The sequence below is a fragment of the Triticum aestivum genome, chromosome 2D (genome assembly GCF_018294505.1).
Source record: "Triticum aestivum cultivar Chinese Spring chromosome 2D, IWGSC CS RefSeq v2.1, whole genome shotgun sequence".
Classification (NCBI taxonomy): Eukaryota; Viridiplantae; Streptophyta; class Magnoliopsida; order Poales; family Poaceae; genus Triticum; species Triticum aestivum.
In genome coordinates, this window is record NC_057799.1 from 369,706,199 (window position 1) to 369,731,082 (window position 24,884).

The following is a 24,884-nucleotide window of genomic DNA, read 5'->3' on the forward strand; positions in this document are numbered from 1 at the left end:
GTGGGTGCACTTAGCGTGCCCCCACTGGTTCGGAGTTCACTCGACAAAATCCGTCCAAAGCCGAGTGAATATACTACAAATAAACAAGTTCTAAGAATCCTGTGGTGAAACAACACTTTGGAAAGACCCCCGCCGAATCAAACATTCGACGATGGTCTCGGGGACTACACCCAGTGGGTGCACTAGGCGTTCCCCCACTGGTTCAAGAGTACACTCGACGCGACCTAGTCGACTCAAGTGACAGAACTATATAGCAAAAGTTAAAAAACCCAGTGGGTGAATGGATGCAAGGTGCAGACTCATGATAGATGCACATTAAAGGTTTCAAAACGCTCATCCACGATCATCTTACGAATAATAAAGCAGCAGTTTTCAAGTACCATATCCTAACAGAGCAAAGATCAAGCTAAAAGACCAGTCGGAAATCAACTCACCTGGACATTGGTTTGAAGGGCAGAGCTGGCATCGTAGGTAGCCTTGCTAGCCTCATGCACCACCCTCATTTGATCCATCATAAGGCCTGCTTGGCGTATGGCTTCCTTAGCAGTGCTTACTTGGTCCTCTCGGATATGATGGGTAACAAAGAGTGGAGTTGGTGGAACAGTCGAGGCGGCCAGAGGAGCTGAAGTCTAGAGTTGCACGGCCAGAGCAGGGGCCTAAGCAGTCGACGCCGAACGACGATCAGTCGACACAGGATCGGCAAAAGAAACAGAATCCCGAATTGGATCACTGTATCATTTGGCGACTGGTTTTGGCGCTGGAGTCAAGTGAGACACCTTGCTGGCAGGCACCTTCCTGCTCGAAGTCCTACCCCTTCTTCATGTGTTCTTCTGTAGCACGTCTTCATGGTCGTCGTCGTCTGGAAGTTCAATAACATTTGGCGGCGCTGCAAAAGACTCGATTGTAAGAGTTCAGTCGACCGACAGTGCAAGTGACAAAGTGAGGGCAAGATTGTAGAGTCATACCCGCTCTGGAAGTGGCCACATCTGCAGTCTCCTCGTCGTCTTGCCCCTTGTCGATATTCATATATGTCCCAGAAGTAGCAGCACTGAAAGGTTCCAAAATTCACTCGGTCAAAACAAGCAGTTGAATCGGTACAGATCATAGAAGACAAAGAGGGAAAGCAAAACACTTACGCAGAAGTGACAGGAACATCCACCTTGATCTTGGGCAGGGCCTTCCGAGGCTTTGAGGGGGCGACCTTGGGCTGCTTAGTGGCCTTTTCAGACGGTTTCGGGGACGAAGTCCGAGTGCGTTTTGGACTTGTGTGCTTGAAGGAACTGCCTTGCCACGCCGACCTGCAGGGTCTTGGGACTGTTTGGATCGACGTTCCGAGCGGGGCGGCGAGTCAGCCTCCTCACAACTGTCCGAGTCTTCACTGTCATCTTCATTGTCATCGGGGGATTGCCAATCGCCACTCTCGTCTGTGCTCTCCTCTCCTTCCTGGAACTGCTCTCCGTTTGGCATCGAGTACATCTTGGTGTAGATTTGCTAGGCGCAAGTCAACAAAAATCATTCAGACTCAGGAGCAACTGCGAGTCAAAGAGAGAAAACGCTCGGCATTTTAAGCTTTACCTCTTCTGGCTCATGGTTGGTGTCGAATGGCTGAACTCTCCTAGACCCCCTGGGGTTGTCCTTGTTTCCAGTGATGCTTCATAGCCACTGAGCCACCGTCTCCTCAGTGACCTCCTCTGGGTGGACCCAAGCGGTGTCTCCAGGGCCTGAGTACATCCACATTGGGTGGTCTCGGGCTTGGAGAGGCTGGATACATCGACTGAGGAACACCTCCAACAGATCCATGCCAGTCACCCCCTCCCGGACCAAGTTGACAACCTGGTCGACTAAAAGATTCACCTCGCCTCTCTCCTCGGGAGCCATGGTCACTGAAGAAGGTAGGCGTAGCCGTTCCATAGTGAAAGGGGGGAGACCAGTCGACTGACCAGGAGTCGGGATATCCTTGCAATAGAACCAGGTCGACTGCCACCCTTGAACTGACTCGGGAAGGGTAATGGAAGGAAAAGTACTCCTACCTCTAGTCTGAATCCCTAAACCCCCACACATTTGAATCACATGCGTCTTTTCATAAGTCGGATGGGCCTTCTTCACCGACTGAGATCGACAAGTGAAGATGTGCTTGAACAGGCCCCAGTGCGGCTGACAACCCAAGAAATTCTCGCACATCGAGATGAAAGCAGCGAGATACGTGATGGTGTTCGGAGGGAAATGATGGATTTGGGCACCGAATAAGTTCAAGAAACCCCTAAAGAATGGGTGCGGAGGAAGAGAATAACCTCGGTCGACATGGGTGGCAAGGAGGACACGCTCATCCTCGCGCGGCTGAGGCTCAGATTCCTGTTGGGGATCGTTGTAGAAATTAAAAAAATTCTACGCATCACCAAGATCAATCTATGGAGAGACTAGCAACGAGAGATAGGGGAGTGCATCTTCATACCCTTGAAGATCGCGATGCGGAAGCGTTACAAGAACGTGGATGAAGGAGTCGTACTCGTAGCGATTCAGATCGTGGTTGATTCCGATCTAAGCGCCGAACAACGGCGCCTCCGCGTTCAACACACGTACAGCCCGGGGACGTCTCCTCCTTCTTGATCCAGCAAGGGGAGAGGAGAAGTTGAGGGAGAGCTCCGGCAGCACGACGGCATGGTGGTGGAGCTTGCAGTTCTCCGGCAGGGCTTCGCCAAGCACTACTACTACTACGGAGGTGTTGAGGAGGGAGAGGGCTGCGCCAGTGGAAGGGGTGCGGCTCCCATGCGCCTCCCCACTATATATAGGGGTGGAGGGGGCTGGTTTCTTGCCCTCCAAGTCCATTGGGGCGTTGGCAAAGGTGGGGGAAAGAAATCCCATCATTTCCCTTCCCCACCGATTGTTATCCCACTTTTTTAGGGATCTTGATCTTATCCCTTCGGGATATGATCTTATTCCTTCTAAGGGGGGATCTTGGTGCACCTTGACCAGGGGTGTGGGGCCTTGCCCCCACTACCCACGTTCATGTGGGTCCCCCATGCAGGTGGGCCCCACTCCGGAACCTTCTAGAACCTTCCCGGTACAATACCGAAAAATCCCGAACATTTTCCGGTGGCCAAAATAGGACTTCCCATATATAAATCTTTACCTCCGGACCATTCAGGAACTCCTCGTGATGTCCGGGATCTCATCCGAGACTCCGAACAACATTCGATAACTGCACACTAATTCCCATAACAACTCTAGCGTCACCGAACCTTAAGTGTGTAGACCCTACGGGTTCGGGAATCATGCAGACATGACCGAGACAGCTCTCTGGCCAATAACCAACAGCGGGATCTGGATACCCATGTTGGCTCCCACATGTTCCACGATGATCTCATCGGATGAACCACGATGTCGGGGATTCAATCAATCCTGTATACAATTCCCTTTGTCAAGCGATACGTTACTTGCCCGAGATTCGATCGTCGGTATCCCAATACCTCGTTCAATCTCGTTACCGGCAAGTCACTTTTACTCGTTCCGTAACACATCATCCCGTGATCAACTCTTTGGTCACATTGAGCTCATTATGATGATGACCTACCGAGTGGGCCCAGAGATACCTCTCCGTCACACGGAGTGACAAATCCCAGTCTCGATTCGTGCCAACCCAACAGACACTTTCGGAGATACCCGTAGTGTTCCTTTATAGCCACCCAGTTACGTTGTGACGTTTGGCACACCCAAAGCATTCCTACAGTATTCGGGAGTTGCAAAATCTCATGGTCTAAGGAAATGATACTTGACATTAGAAAAGCTTTAGCAGACGAACTACACGATCTTGTGCTATGCTTAGGATTGGGTCTTGTCCATCACATCATTCTCCTAATGATGTGATCCCGTTATCAACGACATCCAATGTCCATGGTCAGGAAAACGTAACCATCTATTGATCAACGAGCTAGTCAACTAGAGGCTTACTAGGGACATATTGTGGTCTACGTATTCACACATGTATTACGGTCTCCGGTTAATACAATTATAGCATGAACAATAGACAATTATCATGAACAAGGAAATATAATAATAACCATTTTATTATTGCCTCTAGGGCATATTTCCAACAGTCTCCCACTTGCACTAGAGTCAATAATCTAGTTCACATCACTATGTGATTGTAATGAATCCAACACCCATGGGGTTTGATCATGTCTCGCTTGTGAGAGAGGTTATTAGTCAACGGGTCTGAACCTTTCAGATCCGTGTGTGCTTTACAAATCCCTATGTCTTCTTGTAGATGTAGCTTCCATGCGCTACTTGGAGCTATTCCAAATAACTGCTCTACTATACGAATCCGGTTTACTACTCAGAGTCATCCGGATTAGTGTCAAAGTTTGCATCGACGTAACCCTTTACGACGAACTCTTTTACCACCTCCATAATCGAGAAAATTCCTTAGTCCACTAGTTACTAAGGATAAGTTTGACCGCTGTCATGTGATCCATTCCTGGATCACTCTTGTACCCCTTGATTGACTCATGGCAAGGCACACTTCAGGTGCGGTACACAACATATCATACTATAGAGCCTACGTCTAAAGCATAGGGGACGACCTTCGTCCTTTCTCTCTCTTCTGCCGTGGTCAGATCTTGAGTCTCACTCAATGCTCACACCTTATAACACAGCCAAGAACTCCTTCTTTGCTGATCTTATTTGAACTCCTTCAAAATCTTGTCACGGTATGTATTCATTTGAAAGTACTATTAAGCGTTTTTTGATCTATCCTTATAGATCTTGATGCTCAATGTTCAAGTAGCTTAATCCAGGTTTTCCATTGAGAAACACTTTTCAAATAACCCTATATGCTTTCCAGAAATTCTACATCATTTCTGATCAACAATATGTCAACAACATATACTCATCAGAAATTCTATAGTGCTCCCACTCACTTCTTTGGAAATACAAGTTTCTCATAAACTTTGTATAAACCCAAAATCTTTGATCATCTCATCAAAGCATATATTCCAACTCCGAGATGCTTACTCCAGTCCTTAGAAGGATTGCTGGAGCTTTGCATACTTGTTAGCATCTTTTAGGATTGACAAAAACCTTCTGGTTGTATCACATACAACCTTTCCTCAAGAAAATTGTTGAGGAAACAATGTTTTGACATCCTATCTGCAAGATTTCATAAATAATGCAGTAACTGCTAATACAATTCCAACAGACTCTTAGCATCGCTACGAGTGAGAAAGTCTCACCGCAGTCAACTCCTTGAACTTGTCGGAAAACATCTTAACGACAAGTCGAGCTTTCTTAATGGTGATACTTACCATCATTGTCCGTCTTCCTTTTAAAATCCATCTGTACCCAATAGCCTTACGACCATCAAGTAGTTCTTCCAAAGTCTATACTTTGTTTTCACACATGGATCCTCTTGGATTTTATGGCCTCGAGCCATTTGTCGGAATCCGGGCCCACCATCGTTTCTCCATAGCTCGTAGGTTCATTGTTGTCTAGCAACATGACCTCCAAGACAGGATTACGTACCACTCTGAAATAGTATGCATCCTTGTCGACCTACGAGGTTTGGTAGTGACTTGATCCAAAGTTTCATGATCACTATCATCAGCTCCCACTTCAATTGGTGTAGGCGCTACAGGAACAACTTCCTGTGCCCTACTACACACTGGTTGAAGTGACGGTTCAATAACCTCATCAAGTCTCCACCATCCTCCCACCCAATTCTTTCGAGAGAAACTTTTCCTCGAGAAAGGACCCGTTTCTAGAAACAATCACTTTTGCTTCCGGATCCGAAATAGGAGGTATACCCAACTGTTTTGGGTGTCCTATGAAGATGCATTTATCCGCTTTGGGTTTGAGCTTATCAGGCTAAACCCTTTTCACATAAGCGTCGCAGCCCCAAACTCTTAAGAATGACAGCTTAGGTTTCTCTAAACCATAGTTCATACGATGTCATCTCAACGGAATTACGTGGTGCCCTATTTAAAGTGAATGCGGTTGTCTCTAATGCCTAACCCATAAACGATAGTGGTAATTCGATAAGAGACATCATGGTTTGCACCACATCCAATAGGGTGCAACTATGATGTTCGGACACACCATCACACTATGGTGTTCCAGGCGGCATTAGTTGTGAAACAATTTCCACAATGTCTTAGTTGTGTACCAAACACGTAACTCAGATATTCATCTCTATGATCATATCATAGACATTTTATCCTCTTGTCACGATGATCTTCAACTTCACTCTGAAATTACTTGAACCTTTCAATAATTCAGACTTGTGTTTCATCAAGTAAATATACTTAGAATCTACTCAAATCATCTGTGAAGTAAGAGCATAACGATATTCACCGCGTGCCTCAGCACTCATTGGATTGCACACATCAAATGTATTACTTCCAACAAGTTGCTCTCTTGTTTCATCTCACTGAAAACGAGGCCTTTCAGTCATCTTGCCCATGTGGTATGATTTGCATGTCTCAAGTGATTCAAAATCAAGTGAGTCCAAACGATCCATCTGCATGGAGTTTCTTCATGCGTATAAACCAATAGACATGGTTCGCATGTCTCAAACTTTTCAAAAAACGAGTGAGTCCAAAGATCCATCAACATGGAGCTTCTTCATGCGTTTTATACCAATATGACTCAAATGGCAGTGCCACAAGTATGTGTTACTATCATTACTATCTTATATCTTTTGGCATGAACATGTGTATCACTACGATCGAGATTCAATGAACCATTCATTTTAGGTACAAGACCATTGAAGGTATTATTCAAATAAACAGAGTAACCATTATTCTCCTTAAATGAATAATCGTATTGCGATAAACATAATCCAATCATGTCTATGCTCAACGCAAACACCAAATAATTATTATTTAGGTTTAACACCAATCTCGATGGTAGAGGGAGCATGCGATGCTTGATCACATCAACCTTGGAAACACTTCCAACACATATCGTCATCTCACCTTCAGCTAGTCTCCGTTTATTCCATAGCTTTTTATTTCGAGTTACTACCACTTAGCAACCGAACCGGTATTTAATACCCTGGTGCTACTAGGAGTACTAGTAAAGTACACATTATAATGTATATCCAATATACTTCTATCGGCCTTGCCAGCCTTCTCATCTAGCAAGTATCTAGGGTAGTTCTGCTTTAGTGACCGTTCCCCTCATTTCAGAAGCACTTAGTCTCGGGTTTGGGTTCAACCTTTGGTTTCTTCACTAGAGCAGCAACTAATTGCCGTTTCATGAAGTATCCCTTTCTTGCCCTTGCCCTTGTTGAAACTAGTGGTTTTACTAACCATCAACAATTGATGCTCCTATTTGATTTCTACTTTTGCGGTGTCCCGAATAGCTCAAGGATCATCATATCTATCCCTGATATGTTATAGTTCATCACGAAGCTCTAGTAGCTTGGTGGCAGTGACTTTGGAGAACCATCACTATCTCATCTGGAAGATTAACTCCCACTCGATTCAAGCGACTGTAGTACTCATACAATCTGAGCACATGCTCAACGATTGAGCTTTTCTCCTTAGTTTGCAGGCTTAAGAAACTTGTCAGAGGTCTCATACCTCTTGACGCGGGCACTAGCTTGAAATCCTAATTTCAGTCCTTGGAACATCTCATATGTTCTGTGATGTTTCAAAAACGTCTTTGGTGCCTCAATTCTAAATCATTTAGCATTACGCACTGAACTACCATGTAGTCATCAAAACGTGTATGTCAGATGTTCGCAACATCCACAACCGACGCTCGAGGTTCAGCACACTGAGCGGTGCATTAAGGACATAATCCTTCTGCGCAGCAATGAGGACAATCCTTAGTTTACGGACCCAATCCGCATAATTGCTACTGTCAACTCTCAACTAAATTTCTCTACGAACATAATTTGCAAAGACCTTTTGACTATGTTCATGATAATTAAGTTCATCTAATAAAATTATTTAATGAACTCCCACTCAGATAGACATCCCTCTAGTCATCTAAGTGATACATGATCCGAGTCAACTAGGTCGTGTCCGATCATCACGTGAGACGGACTAGTCATCATCGGTGAACATCTTCATGTTGATTGTATCCACTATACGACTCATGTTCGACCTTTCGGTCTCTTGTGTTCCGAGGCCATGTCTGTACATGCTAGGCTCGTCAAGTCAACCTAAGTGTTTTGCATGTGTAAATCTGGCTTACACCCGTTGTATGCGAACGTTAGAATCTATCACACCCGATCATCACGTGGTGCTTCGAAACAACGAACTTTCGCAACGGTGCACAGTTAGGGGGAATACTTTCTTGAAATTTTATGAGGGATCAGCTTATTTATGCTACCGTCATTCTTAGCAAATAAGATGTAAAAACATGATAAACATCACATGCAATCAAATAGTGACATGATATGGCCAATATCATTTTGCTCCTTTTGATCTCCATCTTCGGGGCGCCATGATCATCATCGTCACCGGCATGACACCATGATCTCCATCATCGTGTCTTCATGAAGTTGTCTCGCCAACTATTACTTCTACTACTATGGCTAACGGTTAGCAATAAAGTAAAGTAATTACATGGCGTTTTCATTGACACGCAGGTCATATAACAAATTAAGACAACTCCTATGGCTCCTGCCGATTGTCATACTCATCGACATGCAAGTCGTGATTCCTATTACAAGAACATGATAAATCTCATACATCACATATATCATTCATCACATCCTTTTGGCCATATCACATCACACGGCATATGCTGCAAGAACAAGTTAGACGTCCTCTAATTGTTGTTGCAAGTTTTTCCGTGGCTGCTATAGGTTTCTAGCAGGAACGTTTCTTACCTACGCCAAAACCACAACGTGATATGCCAATTTCTATTTACCCTTCATAAGGACCCTTTTCATCGAATCCGATCCGACTAAAGTGGGAGAGACAGACACCCGCTAGCCACCTTATGCAACTAGTGCATGTTAGTCGGTGGAACCTGTCTCACGTAAGCGTACGTGTAAGGTCGGTCCGGTCCGCTTCATTCCACGATGCTGCCGAATCAAGATAAGACTAGTAACGGCAAGTAAATTAACAAAATCGACACCCACAACAACTTGTGTTCTACTCATGCATAGAAACTACGCATAGACCTAGCTCATGATGCCACTGTTGGGGATCGTTGCAGAAATTGAAAAATTTCTACGCATCACCAAGATCAATCTATGGAGAGACTAGCAACGAGAGAGAGGGGAGTGCATCTTCATACCCTTGAAGACCGCGATGCGGAAGCGTTACAAGAACGCGGATGAAGGAGTCGTACTCGTAGCGATTCAGATCGCGGTTGATTCCGATCTAAGCGCCGTACAACGACGCCTCCACGTTCAACACACGTACAGCCCGGGGACGTCTCCTCCTTCTTGATCCAGCAAGGGGAGAGGAGAAGTTGAGGGAGAGCTCCGGCAGCACGACAGCGTGGTGGTGGAGCTTGCAGTTCTCCGGCAGGGCTTTGCCAAGCACTACGGAGGAGGAGGTGTTGGGGAGGGAGAGGGCTGCGGCAGTGGAAGTGGTGCGGCTCCCATGCGCCTCCCCACTATATATATGGGTGGAGGGGGCTGGTTTCTTGCCCTCCAAGTCCATTGGGGCGTTGGCAAAGGTGGGGGAAAGAAATCTCATCATTTCCCATCCCCACCGATTGTTATCCCACTTTTTTAGGGATCTTGATCTTATCCCTTCGGGATATGATCTTATTCCTTCTAAGGGGGGATCTTGGTGCGCCTTGACCAGGGGTGTGGGGCCTTGCCCCCACTACCCACGTTCATGTGGGTCCCCCATGCAGGTGGTTCCCACTCCGAAACCTTCTAGAACCTTCCCGGTACAATACCGAAAAATCCCGAACATTTTCCGGTGGCCAAAATAGGACTTCCCATATATAAATCTTTACCTCCGGACCATTCCGGAACTCCTCGTGACGTCCGGGATCTCATCCGACTCCGAACAACATTCGGTAACTGCACACTAATTCCCATAACAACTCTAGCGTCACCGAACCTTAAGTGTGTAGACCCTATGGGTTCGGGAATCATGCAGACATGACCGAGACAGCTCTCTGGCCAATAACCAACAGCGGGATCTGGATACCCATGTTGGCTCCCGCATGTTCCACGATGATCTCATCGGATGAACCACGATGTCGGGGATTCAATCAATCTTGTATACAATTCCCTTTGTCAAGCGGTACGTTACTTGCCCGAGATTCGATCGTCGGTATCCCAATACCTCGTTCAATCTCGTTACCGGCAAGTCACTTTTACTCGTTTCGTAACACATCATCCCGTGATCAACTCTTTGGTCACATTGAGCTCATTATAATGATGTCCTACCGAGTGGGCCCAGAGATACCTCTTCGTCACACGGAGTGACAAATCCCAGTCTCGATTCGTGCCAACCCAACAGACACTTTCGGAGATACCCGTAGTGTGCCTTTATAGCCACCCAGTTACGTTGTGCCGTTTGGCACACCCAAAGCATTCCTACGGTATCCGGGAGTTGCACAATCTCATGGTCTAAGGAAATGATACTTGACATTAGAAAAGCTTTAGCAGACGAACTACACGATCTTGTGCTATGCTTAGGATTGGGTCTTGTCCATCACATCATTCTCCTAATGATGTGATCCCGTTATCAACGACATCCAATGTCCATGGTCAGGAAACCGTAACCATTTATTGGTCAACGAGCTAGTCAACTAGAGGCTTACTAGGGACATATTGTGGTCTACGTATTCACACATGTATTACGGTCTCCGGTTAATACAATTATAGCATGAACAATAGACAATTACCATGAACAAGGAAATATAATAATAACCATTTTATTATTTCCTCTAGGGCATATTTCCAACAATTCCCCCTCCGGTAATCTCCAAGACTTGTCAGCGATCAGGCCATCCTCAACGAGCTTCTCCAGGTCGTCCCGCTCAACGGTGAAGCGGATCTAATCTCCCTGGATCCGGCCCAGCGGCAGACCGGACCACGATGACGTCCCTCGAGCCGTCTTCTTACCCTTTGCCGTTGCCGTCACCTTCTTCGCACGCTCCAGGGCCGCCGTCTTGTCCTTTCCCATTGCGGCGGATGGCGTACGGGCAGAGCGGCGGCGTCGAGAGTAGAGGAGGATGCGGTGGAGAAGCAGAGGAAGAAGAGAGAGAATGAGGTGCACTGTGCAAATGCATCGGCCTCGACGACCTTTTATGGGCCTACTTCCGAGTGGCTGACCCGTGGGCCCGAGCAATCCTGTCAAATCCCGCAACAGCCGCTCGCCCGATATGTGGCGAAAAAGGCGGTGCAAAAATCGAGGTGTCCCTATCTAACCACTCTGATGACTGTGGCAAGCTCCTGCCCGCATGCTTCTCCAAAATTTCGAATCCCATGAGATCTGGGAACCGCAGAGTAACCAATCGCGCCGAAGATTTCGCACCATAACTCACTCAGAGGATATCAACATAACTCACTCGACGACCTATGAATTGATCAAGGCAACTGAAATGAAGTTGAAGCCCCAGCATGACTCCCTGATTCCAGTGAAATGCCTCTGAAGCATGGAATCGAGTCGGAACCAACTTCAACTCTCTTTTCACTCGGACCTCAATCCATTCGGGGGCTAATGACGATGCCATGAACCTAGGGTAGGGTCATAGGCCTGACCTAGACGCCCTACCCAAGGTCACCACCCTAGAGTCAAGAACATTCAAAGTACAACAAAGGATACCAACTGAAGTCACTTTGGAGTGCGATCCACTCGACCGGTTATCTCACTCGGATACCCCAATTCCATTCGACCAAGATGAAGTCATTCGACCATACAAGAAACCACTTGGAGTACAGAAGACCTAAAGCCACCCCACGATGGCAACGGTCAGGCGTTCAGTCTGTAGTCTTAAAGATCATTTACAACTCTTTATAGCTAGCATTACCAGTAACACCCTGTCTCAATGTATATTGAGCCCCGTGCAACGTGGGATGGCTGGGGTCCTGGCGCACTCTATATAAGCCACCCCCTCCTCTGGCACAAGGGTTCGCACCCCCTGTAACTCTCACGCATAATCCAGTCGACCAAGCCTCCAGGCACCGAGACGTAGGGCTGTTACTTCCTCTGAGAAGGGCCTGAACTCGTAAATCTTGCATGCACAACTTCACTGTAGCTAGGGCCTTGCCTCCTCCTACGTACCCCCTATTTTTACTGTCAGACTTGCTCCCACGACATGCTACTTGTGTGTTTCGGTGGAATTTTCCCCGAAGAGCAACGGTGAAGCAATATAGTAGTTGATAAGTATTTTCCTCAGTGACAACTAAAGTTTTCAAACCAATAGGAGAACCACGCAAATCCTAGTGAACATCACCTGCACACACAAGAGAAAATACTTGCACCCAACACGGGCAAGAGGGTTGTCAATCCCCTTGAAGTCGTTACTTGCAAGGATCAAATATGGTTGTGGTAGATATATAAATTGCAAAGTAAAAGAAAAGTAAATAAATTGCAACGAAGTAATTTTGGTTTTACTAATATGATTAAAGTAGACTAGGGGCCATAGTTTTCACTAGAGGCTTCTCTCTCGAAACATAGCATATGGTGGGTAAACAAATTATTGTTGGGCAATTGGTAGAAAAGCGCCTAGTTATGACGTTATTCATGGCAATGATCACATACATAGGCATCACGTCCGTGACAAGTAGACCGGCTCCTACCTGCGTCTACTACTATTACTCCACCAATCGACCGACTCCTGCCTGCATCTATGGTATTAAGTTCATGACAAACAGTATAACGCTTTAAGCAAGATGACATGATGTAGATAGAATAATACCAAGCAATATGATTAAACCTCGTCATTTTACCCTTAATGGCAACAATACAAATATGTGCATCACTACCCCTTCTAACATTGGCACTACAAAAAAAGACACATCCGTGACATTATGGCCCGAATGAATTTTTTTCTGCCATGGTTATGACACTTCTATGATGGTAATTGTGAGAAAAACATGTATCATCATAGATGTGGTGGGCTCCTACTTCTATGACAAAAAATCAGGACAGAAAATGGGTTTTTCGTCCTGGGTGGGCCGGGGACGCACCTGCATGACATTATTTGGGCCATCCATGACATAAAAAATCGTGGTAGAAGTGAGGGCGAGGAAATTTCGCGGAGTTCCCGGTTATACGGTGGGTGGTCGGGGCTGAGCAATGTAGTGTGGTTTGCGCGTTTCTCTCTTGTACGCACGCAAGGTGTGAGTCGTGTCGCTACAACTGAACCCGAGCGAGAGGCGTTTGGTTAATGAACTTGAGCGATCGCACTGCTATGTACTGAAGTCGATCGATCCCTTCGCTGCTAACTGAACCCGGCCGACTCCTTTGCTGCTAACTGAACCCGACCGACCGTTGCTACTGCTTACTGAAGCCGATTGAACCCCGGTGCGAGATGTAGCTAGCCGGTTGGGTTGCCTCTGGATGAACAATGCCCGTTGCTGCCGCGTGCGCAATACATAGAACGAATCGAGAGGTGGTGGGTCTAGCTGGTTGGCTGGCTGTGGATGAACAGTTCTCGGTGGGGGTTGGATGAATAGGACCCCGACCATGTGTAGGCGGTTTCTGCTAGATGAACATGACCCCATGGTAGTAGACGGTTGCCGCTGGATGAATAGGACCCCGAGGAGGTGATGTCGCTTGAAACTGCGTCGGTATTTCCCCAAAGAGGAAGGGATGATGCAGTACAGCTACGGTAGGTATTTCCCTTAGTTGTGAAACCAAGGTATCAATCTCGTAGGAGAACCAGGCAACACTATATAAACGGTACCTTCACACAAAAAACAAATACTTGCAACCGACGCGTAAGAGTGGTTATCAATCCCTCCTCGGGCAAAAGATAGTTCGATTTTTATGATTTTGGATAAATAGGTCTCGCAATAACACAAAATAAAATAAATAATAAAAAGTGCAGGAAGGTGTTTTTGGATTTTTGGAATAATAGATCTAAAAATAAAGGCGAAAAATAGATCTGAAAGCAAATATGATAAAGAATAGACCCCGGGGCCGTAGATTTCACTAGTGGCTTCTCTCGAGAAATAGCACACGGTGGGTAAACAAATTATTGTTGGGCAATTGATAGAAGATCGAATAATTATGATGATATCCAAGGCAATGATCAATATATAGGCATATCACGTCCAAGATTAGTAGACCGACTCCTGCCTGCATTTACTGCTATTACTCCACACATCGACTGCTATCCAGCATGCATCTAGTGTATTAAGTTCATGAAAAAACGGAGTAATGCAATAAGAACGATGAAATGATGTAGACGAGATCTATTCATGTAGGAATAGCCCCCATCTTGTTATCCTTAATAGCAATGATACATGCGTGTCTTGCTGCCCCTTTTGTCACTGGGAAAGAACACCGCAAGATCGAACCCATCACAAAGCACTTCTTCCCATGGCAAGGAAAATCGATCTATTTGGCCTAACTAAACCAAAGATTCAAAGAAGAAATATGAGGCTATAAATAATCATGCATATAAGAGATCAAAGAAGACTCAAATAATATTCATGGTTATAGATCTGATCATAAACTCGAAGTTCATCGAATCCCAACAAACACACCGCAAAAAGAGTTACATCAAATAGATCTCCAAGAGACCATTGTATTGAGAATCAAGAGAGAGAGAGAGAGAGGAAGCCATCTAGCTACTGCCTACAGACCCGTAGGTCTATGGTGGACTACTCACGCATCATCGAAGAGGCACCAATGAGGATGATGAACCCCTCCGTGATGGTGTTAGATTGGATCTTGTGGTTCTGGAACTCGTGGTGGCTGTAATTGTGTTTCGTCGACTCACTTAGGGTTTCTGAAATATTTGGGAATTTATAGGGCGAAGAGGTGGTGCAGGGGGGATCCGTGGGGGGCACAACCCCGCTGGGCGCGCCCTGGTGGGTTGTGCTCCCCATGGGCCTCCCCTCTGGTACTTCTTTGGCCCATTGGGTGTCTTCTGGTCCAGAAAAAATCTCCAAAAAGTTTCCCTGTGTTTGGACTCCGTTTGGTACTGATATTATGCAAAGTAAAAAACAAGCAAAAAACAGCAACTGGCACTGGGCACTATGTTAATAGGTTAGTCCCAAAAAATGATATAAAGTTGCTATAAAATGATTGTAAAACATCCAAAAATGATAATATATCAGCATGGAACAATCAGAAATTATAGATACATTGGAGACGTATCAGGAGGCCGCCACACACCCCAGCCGGTTGGGGATGGATGAACAGGACCCTGTGGAGGCTGGTTGAATAGTAGCCGGTTGAGGCTGGATGAATAGTAGCCCATGGATGAATAGTGACTGGTGGAGGCTGGAGGACGTCGATAGTGGATGACAGGTGGAGGCTGGAGGAAGTCGACGGTGGATGAAAAGTAGCCCGTGAGGTGATGACCCACAAGTATAGGGGATCGCAACAGTTTTCGAGGGTAGAGTCTTCAACCCAAATTTATAGATTCGACACAAGGGGAGCCAAATAATATTTGAAGGTATTAGCAGCTGAGTTGTCAATTCAACCACACTTGGAGATTAATTATCTGCAGCAAGTAATCAATAGCAAAGTAATATGATAGTTTTGATAGTAGTGACAATAGCAATAGTAACTGTAACAGTGATAGCAGTATTTTGTAGCAAGTCCAACAATGATGATACCAGTAGTAACTTAGCAGAAACAATATAAGATAAATTCATAGGCATTGGATCGGTGACTTGTTGGATGATATTCATCATGAGATAGTTATAACCTAGGGCGACACGACACGAGCTCCAGTTCGTCAATATAATGTAGGCATGTATTCCGTAAATAGTCATACGTGCTTATGGAAAGAACTTGCATGACATATTTTGTCCTACCCTCCCGTGGCAGTGGGGTCCATATTGGAAACTAAGGGATATTAATGCCTCCTTTTAATAGAGAACCAGAACAAAGCATTAACACATAGTGAATACATGAACTCCTCAAACTACGGTCATCATCGGGAGTGGGCCCGGTTATTGTCACTCCGGGGTTGCCGGATCATAACACGTAGTAAGTGACTATAACTTGCAAGATCAGGTCTAAAACATGGATATAATTATGATAACATAAATGGTTCAGATATGAGTTCATGGCACCCGGGCCCAAAGTGACAAGCATTAAGCATAGCAAAGTCATAACAACATCAATCTTCGAACATAGTGGACACTAGGGATCAAGCCCTAACAAAACTAACTCGATTACATGATGAATCTCATCCAACTCCTCACTGACCAACGAGCCTACGAAGGAATTACTCACTCCCGGTGGGGCGCATCATGGAATTGGCGATGGAGAAGGGTTGGTGATGATGAAGAATGAAGACCCCCCTCTCCGAAGCCCCAAACGGACTCCAGATCTGGCCTCCCGATGAAGAACAGGAGGTAACGGCGGCTCCGTCTTGTGGATCGCGATAATTCTTTCTCCCTGATTTTTTTCTGGAAAAATAGGATTTTATAGCATCGGTTTCAGGGTCTGTGGGGCAACCAGGTGGGCACAACCCATCTGGGCGCACCAGGAGAGGGGGCGCGCCCTGGTGGGTTGTGCCCACCCAGGGGCCCCTGTCCGGTAGGTCTTGGCTCCAGAAATTCTTATATATTATTTAAAAATTCCTCGCAAGTTTCGTTCCATTCCAAGAACTTTTATTTCTGCACAAAACAACACCATGGTAGTTCTGCTGAAAACAGCGTCAGTCCGGGGTTAGTTTCATTCAAATCATGCAAACTAGAGTCCAAAACAAGAGGAAAAGCGTGAGAAAAGGTAGATACGTTGGAGACGTATCAGGAGGCTGGAGGTAGTCGACGGTGGATGAACAGTAGCCTGATACGTCTCCAACGTATCTATAATTTTTTATTGTTCCATGCTGTTATATTATCAATCTTGGATTTTTTATATTCATTTTATAGCAACTTTATATCATTTTTTGGGACTAAACTATTGACATAGTTCCCAGTGCCAGTTGTTGTTTTTTACTTCACAAAATATCCGTATCAAAGGTAGTCCAAATGCAGCGAAACTTTTTGGAGATTTTTTTCTGCCCAGAAGACACCTAGGAGGCCAAGGAGGTGCACTTGAGGAGGCCCATGGGCTACTAGGCACCAGGGTGCGCCAGAGGCCCCAGGCGCGCTCTGGTGGGTAGTGGGGCCCACAGGAGGCTTTTCCACCGCCTCTCAGCTCTATAAATACAAACTATTCCAGAACCCTAGGGGAGTTGAGAGATCAGAGTTTCCATCACCGCAAGTTCTAGAACCACGAGATCCAATCCAGAGCCCTTTTACGGCACCTTGCCCGAGGGGAAACGATCACGGAGGGGTTCATCATCCTCATTGTTGGTGCTCCTCCGATGATGCATGAGTAGTTTACCATAGACCTACTAATACGTTTCCAACGTATCTATAATTTACGAAGTATTCATGCCATGTTTAGAAGAATTTTATATGGTTTTGGTATGATTTGAATGGAACTAACCCGGACTGACGCTGTTTTCAGCAGAACTACCATGGTGTTGTTTTTTTGTGTAGAAATCAATATTCTCCAAATGCAGCGAAATTTTTTGAGGATTTTTTGGAAGAAAAGAGGCACTAGAAGCTTCGTGGGATGGCCAAAAGAGCCACGAGGGGCCCACAAGACACCAGGGCACGCCAGGGGGGCTTGGCTCATCCTGGTGGGTTGTGGTCACCTCGAGGCCCATCTTAGCGTGAGACTGGCGCCAAAAAATCCTATAAATACAAAAAACCCCAAAAATAACCCTAGAACAGAAGTTTCGCCGCCGCAAGCCTCTCTAGCCACGAAAAACCAATCTAGACCCCGTTCCGGCACCCTGCCGGAGGGTGAAATCATCACCGGTGGCCATCTTCATCATCCCGGCGGCCACCGTGATGAGGAGGGAGTAGTCCACCCTCTGGGCTGAGGGTTTGTACTAGTAGCTATGTGTTTAATCTCTCTCTCTCCCGTGTTCTTGATTTGGCACAATCTTGATGTATCACGAGCTTTGTTAATATAGTTTGATCATATGGTGTTTCTCCCTCTCTATCTTATTGTGATGAATTGAGTTTTCCCTTTGAGATTTTGTTATTATCGGATTGAATACTTTTATGGATTTGAGAGCACTTGATGTATGTCTTGCTAGAATACCAGTGGTGACAATGGGGTATCATATTGATTCACTTTATTTATGTTTTGGCACTCAACTCATGGATTCCCGAGGTGACATTGGCGTAATCTATGCATAGGGGTTGATGCACGTTCTCATCTTTGTTTCTCCGGTAGAAATCTTGGGGCACTCTTTGAGGTTCTTTGTGTTGGATTGAGTATTATGAATCTGAAATTGTTTGATGCATATTGTATAATCAACTCACGGGTACTCGTGGTGACATTGGAGTGTCTTAAGTGACATTATAGTTGGCTGATGTGTATGATATGGTGTTATTTTAGTACGAACTCTTAGATAGATCGATCAGAAAGGATAACTTGGTGTTATTTTAGTACGAACTCTTCGATAGATCGACCGGAAAGAATAACTTTGAGGTGGTTTCGTACCCTACAAACAATTCTGTCTTATGTTCTCTGCTAGATAAGAACTTTGGAGTGATTCTTCATCGCACATTGAGGGATGGTTATATGATCCAATTATATTAGCATTGTTGTGAGACTGCACTAGCGAAAGTACAGACCATAGGCCTCATTTTCAAGCATTGCAATACCGTTTGTGCTCACTTTTGTTACTTGCTACCTTGCTATTTTTTATTGTTCCTATTACAAAAATCAATATCTACTATCATTACTACGCTTGTATCACCATCTCTTCGCTGAACTAGTGCACCTATACAAATTACCATTGTATTTTGTGTGTTGGGGACACAAGGGACTTTTTGTTATTTGGTTGCAGGGTTGTTTGAGAGAGACCATCTTCATCCTACGCCTCCCACGGATTGATAAACCTTAGGTCATCCACTTGAGGGAAAATTGCTACTGTCCTACAAAACTCTACGCTTGGAGGCCCATCACGAGTCTAGAAGGACAAGTTGTGTAGTAGGCATCAAGCTCTTTTCTGGCGTTGTTGCCGGGGAGGTGAGTGCTTGAAGGTATCTCTTTAGATCCAACTGAATCTTTTTGTTTCTTGTTTTATCACTAGTTTGGTTTATAAAAAAACTACAAAAAAATGGAATTGAGGTGGCCTCATATTCTTCTTCTTTATCACGTCTTTCTTGAAAATGATGGAAAGGAAAATTATGCTTTGTTGATAGAAGAAGAATTCAATAAAATGTTTGACATAAAATCTTTGAATGATGAGCACAATTGCAATGTTGCTAGTATTAATTCTTTGAATATCCATGATGCTAGTGATATGCAAAGCCATAAGCTTGGGGATGCTATGTTTGATGAAGATGATATTTTTAGTCCCCCAAGTTTTGATGAGCAAATTTATTATGATGATTGCATGCCTCCTATTTATGATGATTATATTGATGAAAGTGGGTTTGGAAGAGTGTCAACTCTAGGTAATGATCCCACTATTTTGGACGGTGTTGAATCTTATTATAATAATTATGGAAGTGGATTTGGAGTGGTCATGACTTTATTTAATGATGAATCCACTATTTTGGAAGAGGTTTCAATTGATTATGACAACAAAGTTGCTATCTATGATGATTATGGTGATGACATGTATGGTATAAAAAGTTATGGTAACCATGAAACTTGTCATCATGATTTTAATGTTCAATTGAGTTATGTCAATCAAGTATCACATGATAGTTATTTTGTTGAGTTTTCTCCTAGTACTATTGATGAGAAGAAATTTGCTTATGTGGAGACTAACAAGTTTTATATGCATGTGGATTATGAAAAGAATGCGATAGTTGTATTGTTGAATTCATTCATGATGCTACTGAAAATTACATGAGAGAGGAACATATGCTTGTAGGTATTGCAATAATATCGAGCTTCCTCTCTATGTGTTGAAAATCTTGAAGTTTTGTTTGTTTTGCCTTCCTATGTTAGTTGATTCTTGTACCCATAAATTGTTTGCTCACAAAATCCCCATGCATAGGAAGTGGGTTAGACTTAAATGTGCTTGCCATGTGATTCATGATGCTCTTGTTACATTTCAATTCTAGTCTTTTACGCGAGCATTATTGAAATCATCATGCCTAGCTTAAAAGGCATAAAAGAAAAACGCTTGTTGGGAGACAACCCAATATTTACCCCTACTGTTTTTGTGTGTTCACATGATTAAGCTACTCTATTAATCATGTTTTATAGCTTTTGTTTCAATAGAGTGCCAAGTAAAGCCTTTGGGATAGTGTGGATGATAGTTGACTTGTTTTTGTGCAAAAACAGAAACTTTTGCTTCCAGTAACAGAATTGTTTAAATTTACTGGAACTAGATAAAATATTGATTTTTTAAAGATGATTTATATACAAATTTCCTATGTTCTCCTAATTTTCCAGAATTTTTGGAGTAACAGAAGTGTGGTCATTATCCAGATCATTACAGACTGTTCTGTTTTTGACAAATTCTGTTTTCAATGCATAGTTTGCTTGCTTTCTAGTTTCGGCTTATATTGCTCAATATAAATTGTGGAAATGATAAGTTACAATAGGAATTGCGTGAGAACAATTATGAATCTTGTCTTGATAGTACCAAATTGAATGGTTTGATCTTTATCATACTAACGCGTCTCACGAAGTTTCGTTAAGTTTTGTGTGATCAAAGTTTTCAAGTTTTCGTTGAGATGTCGATATGAGGATAATCAGGAGTGGCAAGATACTAAGCTTGGGGATTCCCAAGGCACCTCAAGGTAATATTCAAGGAAGATCCAAGCAACTAAGCTTGGGGATGCCCCGGAAGGCATCCCCTCTTTCGTCTCCAACATTATCGGTAACCTTAGTTGGAGCTATATTTTCATTCGTCACGTGATATGAGTTTTGCTTGGAGCATCATTTTATTATTTTTTGATTTTCTTGCTGTTATTTAGAATAATGTTTTGTATCTTATACTTCAATAAAAATGTCAAGTGTAGCCTTTACCATGGTTATTTTGCAAGTCCATATGTTGTTGTTTTGAAAACAGAAAGTTTTCTACCATTTTATGAATTGTTAAAAAATATCAGAGCGTGATAAAATCTTGAAAATTTTACATAGTATGCTATGATATATGCTATGATAAATTTTCTATAGTGCGGTAAATTATCAGAATTTTTGGAGTTAATTAATTATGAATATTCTTGCATCCGTTTTAGACTGACCTATTTTGAGAGACTGCTCTTATGTTTGCATTGTTTGCATATATTTGCTTGTTTAGTGATTATATTTGAGGATAGGAGTTTTAAATATGCAGAGGAATTTAGTATGCAATGTTAAATAATAATTTTAGTGGTTTGCTACAGTAGAGAATGATAAGGTTATTGCATTGATTTGTACTAACTTATCTCATGAGTTCTTGTTGAGTTTTGTGTGGATGAAGTTTTTAAGATTTAGGGAAACCATGATATAAAAGGAATTAAGGAGATGTAAAATCTCAAGCTTGGGGATGCCCAAGGCATCCCAAGATAATATTTCTAGAAGTCTCAAGCATCTAAGCTTGGGGATGCCCCGGTAGACATCCCACCTTTCTTCATCAATGATTATCGGTTAGTATCGGTTGAGCCTAAGTTTTTTGTTTCTTCATATGATGTGTGCTATTCTTAGAATGTCATTTTATTTTGTTTTGCTTGTTGTTTTAATAAAATACTTAGATATGAAAGTTTTTAAAATAAGAGAGTCCTCAAATGGCTACCCCTTTACTTAACTACTCACTTGATCTTCACCTATATCTTTTTGTAGTAGATTGTCATTTACTCTTGTGCTTCACTTATATCCTATGAGTAATTTTTTGAATGAATTGAATTTCATGAAGTTGAAATTATATGTTCATATCATGCCTAGTAGTAGCTTCACATTGGGTTTAGAAAGTGAAATCTTTTGAACCTTGACAATCACAATATTGGTCATACAAGCAATTCATGAATGATTAGTATAAGGAAGAGAACTTCCACATACAAATATACTATCTTGGACATCTTCTATGATTGTGAGTACCCATTAATTATTTTCAAACTTGAGACAATTAGTTGATGTTGGACAAGGAAGACAACGTAATGAGTTATGGTTGTGTATATTTGCATAGAAGTTATATTGTTATGGATCCTCCAACATGTGGTGTTTGCTTAGGATCTTTCGCTAGCCAAAAATTCGTACTAATTAGAGATACTACTTGTGCATCCAAAAACCCTTAAACCCAGTTTCTTGCCATGAGTGTCCACCATACCTACCTATGGATTGAATAAGATCCTTCAAGTAAGTTGTCATCGCTGCATAAAGCAATAAAAATTGCACCTAAATATGTTTGATCTTTTATTGTAAGGGAAAGTAAGCGTTGTACAAGCTTGTGATGGAAAAGTAATAAAAGTGATAGACTGCATAATAAAGGTTGCTATCATAAGGGGCAATATAACGCGACGTTCCTTTGCATTAAGAGCTTGGGCATACAAAAATAAAAAGCGCATGACAACCTCTGCTCCCCTCTGCGAAGGGCCTATCTTTAATTGTCAGTACTTACTTTTATGCATGAGTCAATAGTATGCATTCTCATTTCAACCTCAATTATTCTCTAGTTGGCAAGCATCATGTTGTGGGGAAAGATCTAGCCACATATGGCCAGTCAAATATATTTGATCATGATTTATTATTGTTGACAATTATCTTTATGATAAATGAGTTGGGAGGCGAAACATTAAGCCCCTATCTTTCGGTGTGTTCGATGGATGCCATTTGTTCTAAAAATATGCTTTGAGTACTAGTAATCATAGAAAATTATATGATGATTGAGTATGTGGATCTCTTACTTAGACTTTGTTGAGAATAAGTTGAATTGCAATTGTTTGGTGACTAAGAACATAGGTTGTTAAGTTTCAAGAGAAGGCACTGTTTGAACCATAACATGTGAATTGGTTGCTACTTTAACATGAGAAGTTTTATGAGAAAGAGTTGTTGTTATGTTGCTAGGAAAAGTGATTGAAATTATAATTGATCAAACTTATGCACTATGCTAGCATTCACACTTCATAAATTATTACTTTTATCATTTACCTACTCGAGGACGAGCAAGAATTAAGCTTGGGGATGCTGATACGTCTCCAACGTATCTATAATTTATGAAGTATTCATGCCATGTTTACAACAATTTTATATGGTTTTGGTAAGATTTGAATGGAACTAACCCGGATTGACGTTGTTTTCAGCAGAACTACCGTGGTGTTGTTTTTTGTGCAGAAATCAAAGTTCTCCAAACGAAATGAAACTTTTTGACAACTTTTTGGAAGAAAAGAGGCACTAGAAGCTTCGTGGGAGGGCCAGAAGAGCCACGAGGGCCCCACATGACACGAGGGCGCGCCAGAGGGGCCTGGCTCGTCCTAGTGGGTTGTGGTCACCTAGAGGCCCATCTTAGTGTGAGACCGACGCCAAAAAATCCTATAAATACAGAAACCCCAGAAATAACCCTAGATCAAAAGTTCCATCGCCGCAAGCCTCTGTAACCATGAAAAACCAATCTATACCCCGTTCCGCACCCTGCCAGAGGGGGAAATCATCACCGGTGGCCATCTTCATCATCCCGACGGCCACCATGATGAGGAGGGAGTAGTCCGCCCTCGGGGCTGAGGGTTTGTACTAGTAGGTATGTGTTTAATCTCTCTCTCTCTCTCTCTCTCTCGTGTTCTTGATTTGGCACGATCTTGATGTATCACGAGCTTTGTTAATATAGTTGGATCATATGGTGTTTCTCCCTCTCTATCTTGTTGTGCCGAATTGAGTTCTCCCTTTGCGATTTCGTTATTATCGGATTGAGTACTAATACGTCTCCAACGTATTTATAATTTTTGATTGTTCCATGTTGTTATATTATCATTCTTGGATGTTCTACAATCATTTTATAGCAACTTTATACCATTTTTTGGGACTAACTGATATGTCCATTTTGCATCATGTTTTCTTACTGTTATTTACAATTTTTTTATCTATAATAATGCTTTTTTGAGTAATTCTAATGTCTTTTCTCTCATAATTTGCAAGGAACACACCAAGAGGGAGAATTCTAGCAGCTGGAATTCTGGACCTGAAAAAGCTACGTCAGGCCACCTATTGTGCACAACTCCAAATGAGCTGAAACTCCACGAGGATTTTTTATGGAATTTTTAAGAAATACCGAAGCCAATAAACACCAGAGGGGGGCCACCAGGTGGGCACAATCCACCTGGGCGCGCCAGGCCCCCCTGGCGCGCCCTGGTGGGTCGTGGCCTCCTCGGCCCACCTCCGGTGCCCATCTTCTGGTATATAAGTCATTTTGACCTAGAAAAAAATAAGAAGAAGGCTTTCGGGACAGAGCGCCGCCGTCTCGGGGCGGAACTTGGGCAGGAGCACTTTTGCCCTCTGGTGGAGCGATTCTGCCGGGGGAACTTCCCTCCCGGAGGGGGAAATCATTGTCATCATCATCACCAACAACTCTCCCATCTTGGGGAGGGCAATCTCCATCAACATCTTCACCAGCACCATCTCATCTCAAACCCTAGTTCATCTCTTGTATTCAATGTTGTTACCGGAACTATAGATTGTTGCTAGGGGTGACTAGTAGTGTTGATTACATCTTGTAGTTGATTACCATATGGTTTATTTGGTGGAAGATTATATGTTTAGATCCATTATGCATATTAATACCCCTCTGATCATGAGCATGTTCATTGTTTGTGAGTAGTTACTTCCGTT